This window comes from Ursus maritimus, unplaced genomic scaffold (genome assembly GCF_017311325.1).
Source record: "Ursus maritimus isolate PB19 unplaced genomic scaffold, ASM1731132v1 scaffold_1, whole genome shotgun sequence".
Taxonomy (NCBI): Eukaryota; Metazoa; Chordata; class Mammalia; order Carnivora; family Ursidae; genus Ursus; species Ursus maritimus.
Window position 1 is genome coordinate 9,007,479 of NW_024423343.1, and position 18,695 is coordinate 9,026,173.

General features: G+C 44.6%; 1 protein-coding gene and 1 long non-coding RNA gene across 2 annotated transcripts in view; one reads left to right on the plus strand and one right to left on the minus strand.

Annotated features, from left to right (window-relative positions):
- Window positions 1-7,973, minus strand: part of CAB39 (calcium binding protein 39) — an 86,826-nt gene extending 78,853 nt beyond the window's left edge. Inside the window, exon 1 of the mRNA XM_040639229.1 lies at window positions 7,844-7,973. The gene's annotated coding sequence lies outside the window, so the exon portion shown is untranslated. The remainder of the gene's footprint in view (window positions 1-7,843) is intronic.
- Window positions 7,974-10,283: 2,310 nt separating this feature from the next.
- Window positions 10,284-14,774, plus strand: LOC103662687. The gene is made up of 4 exons (XR_568539.2): window positions 10,284-10,336; window positions 10,667-10,756; window positions 13,817-13,934; window positions 14,676-14,774. It is a non-coding gene; the product is annotated as an uncharacterized LOC103662687 (long non-coding RNA).
- The last annotated feature ends 3,921 nt before the right edge of the window (window positions 14,775-18,695 follow it).

The following is an 18,695-nucleotide window of genomic DNA, read 5'->3' on the forward strand; positions in this document are numbered from 1 at the left end:
TCTTTTCCTTAACAAAACTGAAAATAAATTATTCCAACCTTAGTTGGATTCCAAAGTAATCATCCCAATCAAAAAGTAAATGCTTTGAATTCCATACTATGTATGGATATGTAAAAAGTATGTAAATAAGGTTTCTCAAACTGTATTCTAGTAGAACCCTCCTTTAAGACTTTGTGTATTTCCTGGGGGGAGGGGGTGTTCAAATGAACTTGGCAAATTGAGAAATACTGCACATTATATTTCCTTCCTGGACAGCCACAATGTACATTATTAAAAACTCTGACAAACTCTGAAGAAAAACAATAACACAATCACTACCAAAAATTAAAATCTGATTAACAGTTTTTAACCCAGTGTTTTCCCAAACTTAAATTTCATTCTGAAACTTCTCTCATCAACAACTAATCTCTCATAAGACTAATGTTCTACAAAACAGAATTTGTGAAACATGTTTTAAGTGAGCTTATCTGGAAAAGGGAGATCCTAATAAACTTCAGTTATTATAGTATGTAAACCTTCAAATAAACACAAATATAGGAGAGATAAATAAAATACACAGAAAATGGTATTTTGGTTAATATTTCATCTCTGCTGAGCAGTTTTATCAGAATATTACACAGCTCTATCATTTAATAAGCATTTACAGAAACAACGTATTATAATCGGAAAACACAAGATGGGGGAAGAGGGAAGAGAAGATATATCAAAAAAGATTTTAAAAATCTGCAATTCAAATAAATTACAATCTATTGTACAAAACTTACATACATAAGAAAAACCTAAAACTCACACATAAGCACAGGATGAATAGAGAATAAAACTATACTATAAACAGCCAAAAGATCTGCAAAGGTCATGTTAGTGACCTGAGTTCCATCCCCCTGCCTGGAGAATTCAGAAGTAAATGAACTGGCTGGTAACATGCCAGCAGAGAGGGGAAGAGTTGTTTACCTAGACTAGGACCTCTTTGCAACTGGCATATAGAACAGGACTCCACATAATGGGCTATAAAAACTGCTTGTGGAACAAATTAATCCATAATAGATATTTAGGAGTTATGAACACTCAGGGGTGGCAAATAGCTGCCATCTCTTATCGGTGATAGAACCCTGGGCTGGGGGGCGCCTGGGTGGCACAGCGGTTAAGCGTCTGCCTTCGGCTCAGGGCGTGATCCCGGCGTTATGGGATCGAGCCCCACATCAGGCTCCTCCGCTATGAGCCTGCTTCTTCCTCTCCTACTCCCCCTGCTTGTGTTCCCCCTCTCGCTGGCTGTCTCTATCTCTGTCAGATAAATAAATAAAATCTTTAAAAAAAAAAAAAAAAGAACCCCGGGCTGGAAACGATCCTATAATCCAAACCAGCATACCACCCTTATTAGACGATCAGTATCAATTACAGCCAAAGAATACTACCTGAAGCATGTTCTTCACATCCTCAAATCTGATTCTACATTTTGGTCCTTTTCACTTTTCTACTCTTGTTGCCTTTGGTACTATTTTTCCTTTTCCCAAAACATAGAGTTCTCAGAACTTCACAGCATATATACTTAGAAGCTGACAATGAAATTTGATGTAAAGCTTGACGATTTGTTAATCATTAACTTGACTTCCTAAGCTTGTACTTTGCAAGCAGATAACATTTAGTTCTTAACCATTTATTACTAAGTACAAAAGTAGAAAATTTGAAAATACATATTGTGCTGTTACATTACCTGAAGCAGAGAGCTACCACACTGTGAACTAAGACCAGGCACCTGGCCAACCAGAAGAGAACAGTTGTTAAAGCATGGTTACATGCCATAAAGCCCTCATAAAGAAATGGACTTAAAGGCCACCGGCAAAAGGAGAGATACCTAGTACAAGGGGAAAAAAGACAAGTCAGAAAGTCTACACACAGGATCACTGAAAATAAGAGCAAAAAAGGCCAGGGATTTTCAGTCTGGTCCCCTTAGCATAAAAATGGCATGACTGAAGCCCAAAGAGGTGGAGTGACTTGCCTAGAGTGAAATGATTAGTCACTGAGTCAGGACCCAGCCTAGGCCTTCCAATTCCCAGGCTTCTGTGTTGCCCACTGTAACAAAGGCCTCCCATCTTCTCTACAAGACTACTATGAAAAATAAACACTACCCACTGGGCTAACTAAAACTAGAAACTACTAATCAAATTACGACTCTAAACCACCAGGCGTGTAGAACAAACCATCTCATTTTGTCCTATAACGTGGTTACTGTCTGGAAATCTATTAAAATCCTCATTAAGCTTTATTTACAAAGCTTAGTTCTGAAGTACTGAATCAAAAATGGTCAGCAAAAAATCAAGACCCTATAAAGCAAAATAAAACTTAATGCCGTAATCCAGGGAGAACACATTTTGAAGTGAGGCAAATCTGGGTTCAAATCTCAGCTCAACTGTGCAATGCCTGTGTGACCTTGGGACAAGGCCCTTCACTTTCATTTCCCATCTGGAATGATGCTAGAGGACAATACTACCTAACTTAGAGGTCTGTCCAACACTCCATGGTACTCAAATGGTAATTTTCCCTTTCAGTCTATTTTGGTTCTTTGTCTATTTCAACCTTTAACTTCATACAACAACCCCTAAGAAACTTGCCGGCTACATCACAATAATAAAGATGAATAAACACCTTTAAAAAAGGATTATGCGCCAAAGAGCATTTAATATGTGAAAACAATCTTTGTAAATGTTAGTGTAAAGGTTCAAAAAAGAATTACTGCATAAAGTATAAAACTTAATTTCTTTCAAGCAAACTAGATAAAGAATGAAGAGGGGCAGGCTCTAGGATCAGTCCCATGGCTAATAAGTCATACGACCCTGAGCAGGTGACTCTACTTCGAAGAAAGCCCCACCAGTTACAGCTCAAGGTTCCTCACTCACTGCTCTAGTAATGGTGGGTCTGTGCAGAAAGAACCATTCCAACCAGAGGGTCTCTAGAATTCTCACCTTTTTTCTCCCCTGAAACAGTCTGGCATCAGCACCATCACAAAACTTACTATGTCCAGCACTTGGTATGTGCCAGGCCCTGCTCTGAGCACTTTAGATGTAGTAACTAATTTAATCCCCTACAGTTTTCTCAGATACGGTGTATGTCACAGTGAAGTGGAGGAACTTGCCTAAAGTTATAGCGCCCACAGGACAAGTGAGGGTGCACCAACCCAGGGAGTCTGGCTGCAGGGAGTCTGCTAGTGCTTTTAAGCACTAGTAATACTACCTCTCAGAATTCAATAAATCCCAGAGTGGGCCTTAACTACAGACATGTAAAAAGAAATGTATTCATGCTATTTCTTCTTTGTGCCCAAATACAGCTGATACATAATCCACTGTGGAGGGAAAGAACCATGAGTAACATGTTCACAGTACCTTGTATGAGACCAAGCTACAGTTCATTAGACAAAGTTATAAAGTAGCAACTTAAGAGGAAGCTACAAAAGGTATATTTTGTTTCTTGAACTTTTTTTTTTTAAAGATTTTATTTATTTATTCGACAGAGATAGAGACAGCCAGCGAGAGAGGGAACACAGGCAGGGGCAGTGGGAGAGGAAGAAGCAGGCTCATAGCGGAGGAGCCCGATGTGGGGCTCGATCCCATAACGCTGGGATCACGCCCTGAGCCGAAGGCAGACGCTTAACCGCTGTGCCACCCAGGCGCCCCTGTTTCTTGAACATTTTATCAAAATAATCAAAGTGTTGTGATGTTTTAACATTATCATACTTCCTTAGTCATCAACAAGTGATCTGCTGGATAATGTTCACAAGGAATAATTATCATATAAAACCAGACTGCTACTAAATATTGGTTAAGTAGATTTTTCTCAGTCTTTGTAACCATGCATATGAAAATGTGGCTATACGTATAAACAAGCAACCCCAAACCTACAACACTGTACTCTGAGTATCAAAATCTCAAGTTAGACACATTGTATCATGTGAACAGGTATGTGCTGGACACTGCCTACATAAATGGCCAGGACAGTCTTTACCTCCCTCCTTTGGGGCCACTTCACACCTGACTGACCTCTTGCAATTTTCTGCATGCCATTCTTCCTTCCTCTGCCAGCTTACCATCACAGTTGCTAACAAACCACAATTCTACCACCCCCTCACCCCTTCTAAAAGCACAGTGGAGCCAGGAGGCTCAGTAAGGTAGAGAATGATACCTGCACATACACGCACACATGCACACACACAAATCCCAAAACAAAATGCTAATGGCAACAACCTGTTAACCTTCATTTCATCACTATCAGTCTAGCATCTGTCACCCATCCTGTAATAACTCTTCTCACAATCAAAGAAAGGCCTGAGAAACAGAAGCGGGACAAACATTTAACATTTACTGCCAGACTGGTCTACTCCACAATTGCTGGTAGTAGAAATGTTTGCCTCACTTTGCTCTGCCATCATACTCTGGACTGATAAAGGCAATGACTAGGGTCCAGTTGCATTAGAATGATGAGACAACAGAGGAAGAACTCTCATACAGCTCAGTTCCTTCTGTAATTAAGGGTGGCCCCAACACCATTCTTCTTTCCAGTAAAAACCAAACTACAAACTGATGACTAAATTGTTAATGCAATTTTTAGACTACTTGGCTTGATCTGAATTCATACAAATACAAGATCTTTACACCTTTAGAAATAATAAAACAAGTCTCAAGCAATCAAACCTAGAGGTTTAGAGATTTGATCTTCTTTCCCACAATTTTATAACACAGCAAAGTTTTACCAACATTTTGCTGTTATCCTCACCAATCCACCTATCACATTCCTATTTCTAGAACACCAGACAACATCCATAAAATAAAATTCCTAATTAAAAGGAGCAATGGAAAAGGAGAAAGTGGATTTGTAAAATAGAAACACCACCAAAAAGGTAACCAAAAGACACTACCCGAAGTGAAATTCTACCCTATACTGGATTTTATATTTTGTGTGCTGCAGGTGGACGTGGATTCATGTCTGTATTTTTATGACAGACAGCAACACTGTGAATGATCGATAATCAATCCCTCCTGGAAAAGACTCTAGGGAAAGCAAGGCAGTAATTACAGAAATCTGTAAACTACAAGAGTTGATCAAAGAAAAAACTTTAGTAAATATTCAAAAGTAATAAAGGATGCTTTGTGGTATATACATTTGCAATATAAAGATTCAAATAAAACCAAATTATAAAGCCAAAGCCCATATCTACATTAGACTTTCCTAACTATTCTTTTATACTAACTTTATGAAAATGTATGCAATCTAACTCAGCATCTCACTTTATATGCCATTAGAAACAGAAACAGAGACCTCCTTAATACATTTTAGAACGTAAAGCCAAAGGGGAAAAAAACTGGTTTAAGCAAGAACTTGTAGTCTGAAATGCTAATGAACTAAAGTCAACTGTCTTGAAATGGAAAAAAAAAAAGGTCCCTTTTGTTATAGCAGCAAATCATTTCACCAAATTCTATATTTTACTAAAGAAATACCAACAGAAAAACTACACATAGCCTGAAACTTTGTGATGTCAAGATCAAAAAGTAGTTAACCTATATAGATAGCCCTAGTATAAAGACTATTTTTGAGTTGGGGACAAGTGAGGGTAAGGTGGGATGGGAAGGTATATTACCGTGTATGGGAGGTATTACACCAGATAAGAAAATCTTTTTAAAAAGTACATCCACTCATTCAGCAGAGATGTGTGACATCTTCCCTATCTGATGATAACACACACCCCAAATAATAAAGCCTTTCTTCAATAAGCAATAGGATCTAAATCCTACAAATAATAAATATACTTCAAACAAGACACCTTTAGAAAAAGTTCTGCCCACAGTAGCAGTTATTAAGCATGACTACTGCATGTTATCTGAGATTAATATTGTAACCTTATCAGAAAAAAAGAATACATTTAAGACTTCCCTTACTTGGGTAAAAATATTTTTACATAAAGATACTTAATGAAAAAAATTTTAATAAAATTTACAGATATATGCAATTTTTATCTCATCATGCAAGGAAAAAATAAGCATAAAAAGACTGAAAAGGAAATATGGCAAAAATGTTAACAGCAACCAAATCTAAGTGGTAAAATTACAGAAGATAATTTAAAAAAAGTTTCCAGTACCTCTTGCATTTTACAAGTTCTTTTAACTGAAAGAAGTTGACATTCACTTGTCATATAAACAAACAAGTGTTTATGAAACATGGGTTCTAAGCTGCTTCCACAAATCACATACTCTAGACTTTAAATAAAGCTAATTATCCGCTAGTAATTTGGGGAAAAAATGTACAGAATCAAGCTAGATTTTCACTTCTCACTCTATATTTTCATAACTAAAAATAATGTTTACCTTTCTATAAAAAGGTTCCATGGCCAACTTGCCATTCTAGAACATTAGTAGCAATCTGATTTTAAAAATCATCAAATTAGATTGCTTTACAAAATGCCATTTCAAAGACGTTATGATCAGCTCAGTAATTCCAAAGTATAGCTACCTACCTAAGACACCGTGGAAGAAGTTCTGATGCATTTTAGTGAAACGCACCAACAGAATTACCTTATGTGCAGAAGAGCTTATTTTACACACATCTTTCCATTACCTCTTAAGAGCATGATATCTAAATGAAGCTTTTTGCAAAAGGTACTCTGCTTAGCCTGGACATGAATTTATTTGTAGCTGTCAAAATCGGTCTCAAACTGCATTATATTCAAGGCACAGAATATCAACTCTTTACTGGGCCTCCTTCTCTTTCTTTCACAAGACCGCCTTTAATATCTCCTAGCTTACATTTCCGGGCTCATGAGTCACTGAGCAATGAGCTCTAAGTTTACCTTAGAATGCCACTCAAACAGCTCCTCTACAGTATTCAAGGATCTGGCCCCCAATACCTCTTTAGCCTACCCTTTAACTCCCCAACATGGCTACAGGCAACTGAATTATCCACTATTTCTAGACTATGCCTTTTTATCTTTGTCCTCTAGTTTGCTGCCCCTCCACATAACGTCTCTTCCCCATCCGTCCTCTCCCAAACCCCATCTGGCCTTCAAGACCCAGCTAGCCATCGCCTCGCCCAGGAAGCCTTCCAGATTTCTGCTAGGCGGAAGTGATCGATCAGTCCGGTCATCCCTGGGTGCCTTTCTAGCACTTTGTAGTTCTTTCACAGGACTTATCACCTCTTTCCTGGTATCGAGGTTATTTGTGTACTGGTCTTATCTCCCATACCAGAGCGTAAGCTCCCCGGGGGAGGGGACCGTGGGCCCCGTTCACCTTTGAATCCCTCCGGCGCGGACCGACCACGGCGCCTGCACGCAGTGCAGCGCTGCTAGGCTTGGTTCAACCGAACTCGGGAACGCTCCGGCCGCACAATTCCTAACCAGAAATCAGTTAGGCATTTTCCCCAAATGAAGATCACAAAAGATGCTGCCTGCCTCCCCATAACAGGAAGTTTACCAGGGGCCAGGAGCGAGGTGGCCAGAGCCCGTGTGCGGTGGGAGTGACAGCTGTCCCGGCCCGCACCTCCCTGCCCACCCGACTCCGGCCGCGGACGCCCCCACCCGCCAGCCCTGCCAGACAACCGCGGAAGGGTGGCAGGGGAGCACCGGGCTCCCAGAGACCGGGCCGCAGGCCGCTGGCCGCTGCGCCGGCGGGGGCAAGGAAGGGAAGGCTCCGCGAGGGGCCCAGGCCGGGCCGAGGCGAGCCGAGCGGGGAGGGCGGGCCACGGGGGCCCGCCGCCTCCGCCACCCGAGAAAATGGAGGCAGCCCAGGGCCGGTGACGAGCGGGGGCAGGCGGAAGCCGGGCGGGCGTCCGCGCCGGGAGCAAGGCCGGGTCGGGGGTCACTCACGGGGCTGGGCCGGGCGGCTCCCTCTCCGCCTCCGCGTCGTCGCCGTCCCCGTCCTCGGCCGCCGCCGCCTCGGGCTGCTCGCTCGGTCCCTGCGGCGCGGCTCGGGCACTCGGCCCCTCCGTTGTCTTCCGCCCGCTCCTGCTCCCGGCGACGGGCTCCCGCGGCGGCGGCGGCGGCTGCGCGGGCGGACGGCGGCCCAGGGGCTCCCGCGGCGGCCGCCGCACTGCTGCGCTCACTCGCTCGGGCTGCGGCTGCGGCTGCTGCTGCGGGACCAGGCGCCGCCTTCGCCTTCGCCGGCTCCTGGTGGATCAGTCTCTCCCAGGCCGCGCCGCTCCCCGCTCCCGGCCCGAGCCCGGCTTTGACGTACGCACTGCGCAGCCGCCGAGGGCGCGACGTCGGGCGGTGCCGCAACGCCCCCTTCGGCCTCGGGCGCGCCCCAGCGGCCGGGCGGACTCGGGACACCGGAGTCCGCACCTAGGCCGAGGCAGGAGGGGACGCTGAGAAAGGCTTAGCTGCAGGGGACCGAGGACGGGGCTCCTTTCACCTGCCACTTAAATGCTGGTGCTCAGCCTTTCTCGGCTGTCTCAGCACTCTTCCTGGAGGAATTCCACACCCGCTTCCTACTACGACTTCCTCAACTGTTTACAGAGCTTTATTTTTTCTAAAAGCCAGAGGCCGACTTTGTGGAGATCGATTCTTTGATACTTGCGAGGGACAGATAACTCATTTAGCATCCTCTGAGAGAGAGTGCAGAAAGTGATGGAATGATCCAGATTAATACGATTCAACAGCCTGGATTTAAACTCCAGCTCTACTATGTGTTCTCCATGGATTATTTCCCGTCCCTATGCCTGGGTTCCTTTACACACGCACATGCGGTATGATAATACAGTACCCCCGGCTTGTGAGGATGAACGACATAATGCATCGCAAAGCTCTGACAGCAGAGTCCGCTACGTAGAAATGCCATGCGTGTATATTCTTGTTTCGCTCTGTTGCTTTGTTTTTAATTTGTAATCTAACGGGTGTTTTTGAGCATCTACTGTGTGCCGCTATTCTAGGCGGCGGGGCAGTGAACAAAACAAAACAGTCCCTGCTCTGAGACAAACCACCAAATAAACCAACACATATATGTCATTGGATGGTTTCCGGTGCTATGGAGACAAGCAACACAAGCTAAGGAGGGGAGAGAAGGGAAGATACTGTTATTTATAGCGCTCCTACACAGAGCCGCTGCATGAGAAAAGCACGCTGTGAGCTTTGTGTATGGAAAGGCAGAGGGAACAGCAAGGATGAAGGCCCTGAGATGGGACATCAGGGAGCCCAACAAGGCAAGCACACTGAGGGAGGGGAGAGGCGGAAAGAGGAGGAGAGAATGGGGGCCAAATAGAACAAAGCGAGGACTTTGGTTTTTGCTCTGCATGAGATGGGAGGCTATTTGGAGGGTTTCCAGCAGAGAAAGGCCATGGGCTGAACTTTCAAAAGGCTGTAAAGACCAGCCTGACGGGCCTGAGGGTTTGGCCAAGAGACTGGTTAGAAGGCTTTTGAAATAATCCTGTCAAGAGAAGACAGGCTCAGCCCTGGGTGGTAGCCGTGGAAGAGTAAAGAAGTGGTCACAGGTTCTACATACATTTAAAAGGTAGAGCTGACAGATTTTTGCTGATTTCTAAAGTTTTTTGGTTTTGTTTTCTCAAGCAACTGGAAGATACAGTTGGTGAAATGAGGAAGATTTAAACAGAAGCAGACGGGAAGGGAGGAACTCAAGAATACACCTGGGGCCATATTAAGTTGGAGCGGCCTGTTAGACACCCAAGTAGGAAGCCCGATGTAGAAGTCTGGGGCTTGGGGGAGAGGTCCAGGCTGGAGATAGAATTATGGGAGTCTGCAGAATAGGTTAAATCTCAGGACTCAATGAGATCATTTAGGGACTGAATGTTCGTGAAGTGCAAGGGCTGGGGATGAGCCTGAGACCCCCAATATTGAGAGGTCAGTCAGGAAGATAACAAGGAACCAGCAAAAGATTCTGAGGAAAGGAGCCAGGGTGGCAGGGGGAGACCTAGGAAAGCATCATGTGCTGGAAGACCAGGTATGGAGGGTGGATTCATGCCACCAAATGCAGCTAATAGTTCAAATAAGGCTAGTGTTGATGATTGGACATTGGTGTCAGCACCACAGAGGTAACTAGTGGCCGTGGTAAGCCGTGGTAAGCATCATTGAAACAGAGGTGGATGGGAAAGCCTGTTTGAAGTGGTCTCTAGAAAGAATGAGACCTAGAAAGAGTGGGGCTCCAGAAAGAGACCAGGACAACTTTTTCATGAAGTTTTGCCCTAAAGGGGAGCAGAGAATTAGGGTGATAGTTGGAGGGGAATGTAGGGTCAAAACAGATTTTTTGTTTTGTTTTGTTTTATTTCATTCTGTTTTGTTTCTAGAATGGAAGCCAATTTGCATGCCAATGGGAATGATTTAGTAGTAAAGAAAAAGTTGATAATGCAGGTATGTGGCATTTTCTGGAGAGCTGTCGTTGAGTGAGCAAGAAGAGAAGGTCTGCCTCGGGTACCAGGAAGGCCGGTGTTCACTGACAGTAACAGAGGGCAGGCAGAGTGTGGGCATAGAGGCAGGGAGCTGGATGGACGAGGTGCCAGAACGTGTAGACTTGTCCTTCTGAGAGCTTCTATTTTCTCAGGGAAACAGGAAGCAAGGTCATCAGGTTGGAGTGTGGAGAGGGAGGAGGTGTTGGAAACTTGAGAGAAGACGAGAAGGTGTAAAGAAGGATCAGTCAGCAGGGTTATTCTGTGTTTTCACCAGCCACATTTTGCTGGGCAGGTGCAGACACAAGAAGGTGGGGAGTAGGATTCCACCAGGGTTATTTTTGTGAGATAACTCCATGGAGAGAGAAAGGGAAAAGAAGGAGAGGTATGTATATGCAAGGTATGTATATATATAATAATGACAATGACCAGCTGTTGAATCCAAGCCGGATGAGAGGGGAGTGAGCAAAGTGGGGTAGAGGAGTGGGGACAGTGGTAGAGGAGAGACCCCATAAACGTGCTAGAATCAACAGAATGACGGACAGAAGGATTATTGGAATCAGCAGAGGAGGGGAGATGAGCTGGAAAGAAGGAGGTGCTGGTGGGAGAGCCAGTTTGCTTGCACTGAGGTTACGTGAGGAGCAGTTCCCAGTAAATGCAAGGCCTGGGGCAGCTTTTCAAACTGTAACGTCCATGTGCATTCCCGGGAGATCTTGTCGAAATGTGGTTACTGATGCCATTGGCCTAGGGTGGGATCCATGATCCTACCTTTCAAACAAGTTGGGGGTGGGATGGGGAGGACGCTGATTAGTCTTACTTTTGGTAATAGCCGTGATACCAAAACCTCAGTTAATTTAATACACGTACGCACAAAGAAAACTAGACTAACCTTGCTAGTGAATAGATACGAAAAACGGCAAATGTTAAAAGTAAAGTACACCCCAACCAAGGGCACTTTATGCCAGCATATTAGAAGCTCATTAGAAAAACCATAACTGTCTAGGGGCTGTCTCTGCTCAGAGAGACAGAAGCCGACAAGAAATCCAGAGCAAGCCCTGGCCTTGGGGAGTGGCTGGTTCCTGGAGCTGTCTCTTTGCTTTGCTCTGGTAACGGTAGAAGGGAGGAACCCATGGTGGAAGGGAGGTGCCCTGCAGTCTCAAGTGTGTGGACTGCAAGTTTTATCTAAGTTTGAAACTTTGTTCAATAAGGACTTTACCCCCACAGCGATTTTTTGTGTGTGGGTTTTTGGGTTTTTTTAAAGCCAAGAGTTCTTTTTCGCTGTAGTCCCAAAGGGAGAGGGAGGCCTTTAGTGTACTGACAGTCCACAAAAACAACTGAGGACCCAATTTCCCACAGAATAAAAGAATGCATGGGGGTGGATAATCCCATATGCAGGGGTTTGATTCCTTTGTTTTAAGGGTCAGATCGGGATTCCAGATTAATCTCTTAACTGGGATAAAGCCACAGCAGAGGCAAGACAGCAGAAATTTCTGGAGCCAGGATTTGTAACAAATTCTGAAGCCCAGGTGGAAGGAGTCATGTTTTTGACTGCTTGAATTTGTGCTGGGAGACACCTTCTCAGTCCTTCCATAGAGCCTTCTGGAAAGCCCTTTCTACTAATATATTTCTTTGTAGGCATAACCTCTTTCTGGGAGATTCCTCTGCCCTTCATCTTGAAACCCCCTTCGCAGAGCCCCACACCTCCCACTCCCCCACTTCTTGTGTGGCATCCACGGATCTCAGGGTCCTAAGGTGGGGTCCTCATGCTCAAGGAAAACCAATCAGTGATGGCCCTATGTAGACGTCTTGTCACTTTCATTTCCTTTCCTCTCCTCCGTTGAAGCTGGGCCATAAGATGAAGGCACCTCCCTGCCTTCATCACACCATCTGTGAAAGGACTTTGAAGCCTGACTCATAGCTTCCTCCCCACCCCACCCAGTGCCTGACTTCTCCTGGGCAACGCTAGTGCCACTCATCTATTATGCTGGATCATAGTTCCCTCGTATCATCCTCCCTGGTGACCTTCACTTCCTTTCCACTTCAGCAACCACTTGGTTGGCCTGGTCTCTGCAGTGGTCAGACTCTATCTTTGAAGCTTGAAGTCTGTAACTTTCCTGGGTAACTTCTCCTCCCATCCACCCACCCTCTCCACTCCCTCATACCCACCAAACCTGCTCTAAATCTCATGGAAACCTTATTTATTCAACAAATCCTTCTTGAAAGCACATAATTACTGAGCATAAGCAGTGGCAATGAGACGTTGAACGATGCATGGTCCCTGCTCTCAATGATCTTGTAGTCCAGGAGAGACACACAAGTAAACAGGCAATCACAGAAGACAGAGACATGGAGCGTGAATAAGATTTAGACCATTGAAGATGGAGGTAAACGTTCAGGAAAATCATGCAAATATCATAAAAGCAGGAAAGTACGGTGAATTTGGGGAAGCACATGGGAATAGCTCGGATATAGAGCTAAGAGTTTGAGAAGAGAAATTTTTTTATTGCTGTTTTTTCCTCAGCTTTATTGAGAAATTATTGACACATAGCATATGTAAGTTTAAGGAGTACCATGTGATGATTAGTTACAGGTATATATTGCAAAATGGTTCCCACAATACAGTTAATTAATATATCTTTTACCTCGCCTAACGATTTGTGTGTGTGCGTGGTGACAGCATTTAAGACCTAGTTGCTTAAAAACTTTCAAGTATATATATAACACAGTATTGTTAATTACAGTCACAATGCTTCACATTAGATCCTCAGATCTTATTTGTCTTATAGTTGGGAGTTTGTATCTTTTGACCATGTCCCCATTTCCCCCGTCCAAAGCCCTGGCAACCATCATTCTACTCTCTATTTCTACGGGTTCAACTTTTTAAGATTCTGCATAAAAGTGAGAATATACAGTATTTGCCTTTCTCTGACTATTTAACTTGGCAGTGGGCCCTTATGTTCCATCCATGTTGTTACAAATGCCAGGATTTGAGGAGGGGAGTTGGCACCAGATAAGGTTGGAAAGATAAGCAAAGGTCCAATGACAAAGAGTGATACCACCCATGCTAAGTAGGCTGGGTTTCAACAGGAAGGCAGTGGGGGTCAGTTGGGAGGAGTGGGCTTTGAGACTTTAAGCCATGGAATGATGAGCTCAGATGTGTACTTTAGATTTAGAAACAGCACACTGACCCTCTGTAAGCTGCAGATGGGAGGAAGGCCAGCCTGGAGGTAGGGGGATCAGTAGGAGGCTGTTCTCATCCTGGCGAGGGAAAATGGGGCCTCAGCCAAGATGGTGGCAGGGGCCCTAGAGGGGAATGAATCAATTAGAAAAAAAAGTTTTTAGAAGGTGGTACAGGCGACTTGGTGGATATAGATGGGGAGACTGTAGGATGAAAAGTAGGCTTTTGACATGAGCACCTGGTTAGCGAGTAGTGCTGTTTTCTCAGATGAACACCATCTAGGAGCTATCAGAGGACAGGAGGAAAACCATAACAAGCACCTTCCAAGAGAGACGCCAGCGACAGTCCAGAGCTACGGTGGAATCGAGTGGTACAAGGCTGGAAGGTATGGGTTGGATGTGGCAAGGGGAGAGGCTCTTGGTGACCTTGGAGAGAATTGTACCAGTGGAGGGATGGGCGAAGAGGCCTGCTGATGGCAGTGGGTTTAAGGTGTGAATGGGAGATAAGGAAGTAATAAGGGTAGGCAGTACCTTCAAGACAGGGAGGTGGAGAGGAAGGGCTGGTCAAGAGAGGGCCCGAGGGGAGCAGAGATGAGCAGATTTCAATGCAGATAGGAAGGAACCACTACGAAGAAGCTGAAGGTGCAGGAAGGAGAAAGTATCACAGACACCTTGAAGCCCCATTGGGAAGAGGCTTTAAGGGAACACTGAGGGAGGGCTCCCTCTTCTCAATAGAGAAAAAGGAGGAGAGAGGTCCAGGGAAAGAATGGCTGAGTGAAATGGGGGGGATTTCCTGGGGAATGAGGTATGCAGGATGCGTTTTGTTAAGGAAGAAGAGTGGTTTTGTCCTAAAGTAAAACGGCTGGATGTTCCAGAATGAGAAAGAAGAAAGCGCTAGGATATAACTGGAATGGATATTGAAAGTTATAGAAGGTTCTAGAAAAGAGAATTTTATCTGTCACAGTTAAAGCCAGCTAAGTTTTGATGGACTTATTTGTAAGATTTTCAAAAAGAGCTTTAGCATCCAATAGGTTGATGGCAAGCTAGACTTGGTTTCCTCTCTGTTAAAATGAGAAAATTGGAGTGCCTGGGTGGCTCAGTCAGTTAAGCATCTGCCTTCTGCTCAGGTCATGATCTCGGTGTCCTGGGATCAAGTCGTGGGATCGGGCCTCCTGTTCAACAGGCAGTCTGCTTTTCCCTCGCCTTCTGCCCCTCCCCCCTCTTGAATTCTCTCTCACTCAAATAAATAAATAAAATCTTTTAAAATGAAATGAAATGAAATAAAATAAAATAAAATGAGAAAATTATTGGTCTGTCCTTCCTAAGAGATTTGTGGTAGATTGAACAATGGGCCCCCTAATGATGGCCACAGCTCAATCCCCTGGAACCCGTGAATATACTATTCTACATGGCAAAAGGAATTTTGCAGATTAAATTAAGGACCTTGAGATGGGGGAGATTATCCGGATCACCTGGTGGGCTCAGTGTAATCACAAGTTCTTTATAAGAGGGAGGCAGGAGAGTCAGAATGAGAAAAAGGCCGTGTAATAATGGAAGCAAAAGGACATTGGAAGATGGAGCAAGGGGCTGAGAGCCAGGAGTGAAAAGGGCCTCTCGATGGTGGAACAGGCAAGGAAATAGGCTGTCTCCTAAAGTCTCCAGAAGGAAGTGGCTTTGCTGACATCTTAACTTTGAGACTGCTTGTGGACTTCTGACCTCTAGAACTATAAGATAATAAATTTATGTTGTTTTAAGCTCTTTAATTTGCCGTAATTTGTTAAAGCAGTGATGGGAAACGAATGCGAGGTTGTTAGATTATTCTTTATCTTCCGGTAGTTTGCCTACATAACAAAGATTGTGCATTTACCAGAATAATCTTCTATGGTTCATGCTAATTTTCTGACGTCCTTGATTATTTAAAGGAATAAAATTTTCTCACTTGAGAAAGAGCTACGATTCTTTACAACCGTGTTACCCTTTATGTTTCTGTTTTAAATCCTTTACTGTCACTTTAAGTAAGCAGCCAAGTATTATTTCCCAGGAATGCGAGATCCTGCCTTATTCAGGTATTCAAATCTCCTGACAACTTTTGATGTTTTGCTTTCCCCAAATTGATCCTGAGTGATACATTTTGCACCTAAAACTGTCTTTGAGATTTCCCAAAGGAAAAACCACAAATGATTTGTTCTTTCATTTTGTGAGAAGAGAAATGCTAGGAAATAATTGGGTTTATCTAATAACGGCTGCTATTGATGAGTCATGTGGGAAGAGATGCTGCTTAGCCTGTCCCAGGTTAAATAGGTAATATGTAGTTAACCGTTCAGATTTCCAGAACTGTGCGTCGTGTGGGGAATTCCCAGAGCTTCATCGATGCCCTCACTGGCCCTGACGTTTCTTGGTGCTGCCGCTGCCATAGCTGACCTTGTAGATGTTGTCAGTCAGAACGTCAGCAGTTTCTCCAAATGGTAACTCACTTTCGACTTCCTTAATTTGAATCTAGCATCTCCTAGGGGGGCAGTTTTCCCCTGGAACTCATGTCACTTACCTGTGGACTTACATTCATATGCAAATGTTTAGAACTTATTCCAGATTTCCAGAGTCTCTTTACTTGATATTCTTTATATATTCCTAGTGTATTCTATCTATATGTTCAGTAAATTCACGGAATACTATGTGAGGATTATTTGATGTTATAGCTGGAGATTTTTTTTCCTCTGTGAAGATTGTGTTCCTCCATTTTTATAAATTAGATACAATATCTGCTCCTCTTTGAAAACAGAGTTAGTCATTGTGTTAATAGTTATTTTGTCTACAAGGTTTTGTGGATCGAGTTTATTATATTGGTTTGTGTGCCATCTAAACGACCCAGTGTCCTTGTCAGTTGTACTGTTTCTGTTGTGAACTCCCAAGAGATCTTACACCTTAGAAAATTGTCAGTGGGGACGCCTGGGTGGCTCAGCCGGTTAAGCGTCTGACTGCCTTCGGCTCAGGTCATGATCTCAGGGTCTTAGGATCAAGTCTCGCATTGGGTTCCCTGCTCAGTGGGAAGTCTGCTTCTCCCTCTTCCTCTGCCTGCTGCTCCCCCTGCTTGTGGTCTCTCTCTCAAATAAATAAAATCTTAAAAAATTTTTTTTTAAAAATAGGAACTTGTCAGTAACATGTTATCCCCAGCCATTTTATTTTGTCATGTGCGGATCGGTTTTTTGTTTTTCTCTGATGCTTTCCCGAAAGCACTAGCAGTCAGCGGCAGACTAGAGTGATTGTCACCGAAGCACACTCAGTTGCCTTGCAGCTGGCCTTTCCCCTAGAATCTGAAGAAGTTCTGCAAGCTGAAGCCCCATAATCGGCATTAACCTCAAGGGACTCAGCACCGCAGCAGACCGTGCCTGGGCTGAAATTCTCCCTGGACAAGCTGCTGCTGGGCCGCTAGAGAAGTCCGACAAAATGCTTGGGTCACACATGCTTTTGCAGACCATGGATAACACCACCAAGAGCATGGCTATCTCAGCGTCAAGTAACTCAGTGATATTGTTAGATTTCCCTCTGTGGACCTCTGGAATCCACTGGACTGGTTAATTCTCAAGGTTCAACTGGCTCCTTACTCTAATACATCTTCTATAGCATTATTTCCCCATTTGGGGTATCCCTCTTTGAAGATGTCTGATGCCTAGGATCTGAAAACCACTGACCTTTGCCCCACCTCTCAAGAGATGGCTCACCAGTTTTGCAGGAATGACACCAGCCAGAATCCTGGAGGGACTATTTCCTAGGCCTTGCTTTATCCCACTCAGGAGGTTTATGACTACCTCTGAGTTATTCAGTGACAACATTCATCTCGAATGAAAGGTGGTTATGACAATGTTGAACTTCATCTGAGCCCTGTGCAACCTCAGCCATGATGCTTAAGAAATCCCCTCCCCTCCACTTTTGTGTTTTGGAAATGGAAAAACAGGTAACCACAAAGACCACACTGCCCTGAGTGTTTCCAAGAGAGGTCTCATCTCCATCTTTTCTTGTGACTCCCATAAGACTCCTAGATGACCCCCTTGTTTACCTGCCTCTATAAAATTCCAGGCCCCCTTCCTTTGCTTTGAGATGTTCCTCACTAATGTGCTTTTTAGCACAATAGCCAGAATAAAAGTATCTTCTTAATTATTAGGTGAATTTTGCCTGTCACAGCTCCAGGGAGGACCTTCCTTTGTTCATTACCCTGACCGTCCTGCTGAGACAACACCACCTGTGCCCCGAGGCTCTGTGCAGCCCCCCCGTGACTTAACCCTGGGGGCATCCGCCCTTTCAACAGCTCAAGACATGAGTGAACTGAGAGAAGGACATGTGGCCCCAGATACCTTGGGTCCTGGTGGAGTTGTGGAAGGGGGACAGAAAGAAATAGGTCTGACATGCTCCTGAGCTGAGCCAGGGGTAGACACACCATGTTACGCCTTTAAAGGAAAGAGGGAATGATATTGAGGCAGCTGACATCCCCGCCCAGACAGGTGCCGGGCAGAGTGCAGGTGCCACTCAGTTCTGGGGAGCTGTCAGAGTGGCCAGTATGAAGGCCAAGGGTGAGCCTGAAAGTCAGAAATGCCAGGGGACAGCTCCCTAAGCTGGGGAGAGCAGAAGCCCAAAGACGGAAAGTCCAGGGAATAAGACTGTCCAAAAAAATTAAAAAAAAAAAAAGAATAAAATAACATGTAAGACTTTAACCAGCCCTGACCCCTCTCATTCCTCTTCTTGTTGGGGAAGTGGGGGCAGGCAGGGAAGGCTCCACTTTCCTGGATAGAATGTGCACCGTCAGGGGTGTTTGAAGGCAGCATGTGACAGGATCTGCCACCCTGGCAACTTTATAGCAATCAGAAAGTGGCCTTCCCAACCTCAGCAAGGGCAGGTTGCAGAGAAGGGTGAGAGGTCCAGATGATGCCACCATTCTGGAATTATCTCTCTTTAGCCTGAAGGCTCTAGACATCTGTGGTAGGTTTTCCTCTGATGTGCCAGATATCTGATTCCCCTGAGTGAAGCAAGCAGGTCTGGAGTGAGGTCCCTGGGGCCAGTGATAACCAGGAAGTCCCTGAGAATTCTCAGGGCCCTTGCACATTCTCTGAGCTGTCCTTGGGCGGAGTGCGGTGCCTGGGACTGAGGGGCATTGC